We start from the raw sequence: 966 nt of genomic DNA, 5'->3' as shown, positions 1-966 counted from the left end.
GCCCCCTCCTCCCCCACCCCCGAGCTCCCGGGGCCTCATCCATCCCCCCCATCTGCTTCTGGAGCAAGCGCCCTGCTGCGGGGCCGGCAGGGATGCTGGCACCCTGGGGCCTGTGTGCATGTACCCCCAGCCTGCTGTGCCAGACTCCTCTTGTAAAAGCAGCCCCGGGTCTGGGCTCCGCCACCATCCAGGACCACGGGTTTTGCCTTTGCCAGCCCCAGGGAAAGCCTCCCTGGCGGGAAGGGTCCTGGCTGGTCTCCATCCCCTCTCCGTGGGACAGCGGGTCCCTTCCCCTCCCTGGCGTCCCTGGGGTCCCCACTGTGCAGAGGGGCTGGGAGGCTCTGGGGTGCAACGGGCGGGGGGCCGCTGCAGACCGGCCTGGGCAGCAGATGTGGCTTCTGGCATCAGGGAAACGTCGTGACTCGTCCCCCAGGGCGAGGGGGTCCCGGCGCAAGCAATGGGCGAGGGGCGGTCTGGGGTCGGACCAGGGCTGTGGAGCATTATAAAGAGTGCAAGACCCACCCTGCTGCCCTGCTGCTCCCTCCACGTGCCTGGCGCGGGGCCAAAGCGTGATGGGGTCACCAAAGGGGATGGGGGATGGCACTGGGTACAGGAACCCTGGTGGCATCATCCCTCCCCCGGCACCAGCCGAGCACAGGGTGACGGCTCCCCACGTCAAGGAGCCGTGCAGCTGCCTGGCACCCCTTTGTTCAGGGAGGTAATTAGCCTAATGGGGCCACGAGGAGGGGACCCGCACGCTGCCGCTGTCGGGAGCAGGCCAGCACCTCCCCGGCGCTGACCTTCAGCCCCTTTGTGCCGGCCCGGCCGCGGGGCCTGCGGGCAATTACGGCCTCATTAGTGCCACGCACCCCAGCCACCGCGCCTGGCCCACCAGCACCCACACAATGAGGAGCTGCAAATGAGGGGAAAGGCCTGGCCGGTCTCCGAGCTACCGGCCACAGCCCC

The sequence above is a fragment of the Aptenodytes forsteri genome, unplaced genomic scaffold (genome assembly GCF_000699145.1).
Source record: "Aptenodytes forsteri isolate BGI_AS27 unplaced genomic scaffold, ASM69914v1 Scaffold492, whole genome shotgun sequence".
NCBI lineage: Eukaryota > Metazoa > Chordata > Aves > Sphenisciformes > Spheniscidae > Aptenodytes > Aptenodytes forsteri.
This window is presented reverse-complemented; position numbering follows the sequence as displayed.